The sequence below is a fragment of the Penaeus monodon genome, chromosome 33 (genome assembly GCF_015228065.2).
Source record: "Penaeus monodon isolate SGIC_2016 chromosome 33, NSTDA_Pmon_1, whole genome shotgun sequence".
In the NCBI taxonomy this organism is placed as follows: Eukaryota; Metazoa; Arthropoda; class Malacostraca; order Decapoda; family Penaeidae; genus Penaeus; species Penaeus monodon.
The window spans coordinates 20,598,814-20,599,097 of NC_051418.1; positions in this window are offsets into that span (position 1 = coordinate 20,598,814).

Below are 284 nucleotides of genomic sequence, written 5' to 3' on the forward strand. Positions count from 1 at the left end.
TATCACTGCTAATATCTTAAATATATGAACATGCAGATAGGACCACCATGGCAACATATATAAACATGACGGCTTATAGAACAAACATTGCAGCATGTATAAGTGATGCGACAATATACAGAGATAACATGTCAACATGCATAAAGAACAAGGCAAAATGTAGAGCCAACATGGCAACATACATAGATAATGTGACAGCAGCATTTATAAAAAATAGAAAATAAAAAAAAGTAAAACTAAGATGGCATGGTTGACAACATGCAGAAACAACATGACAGCATTTG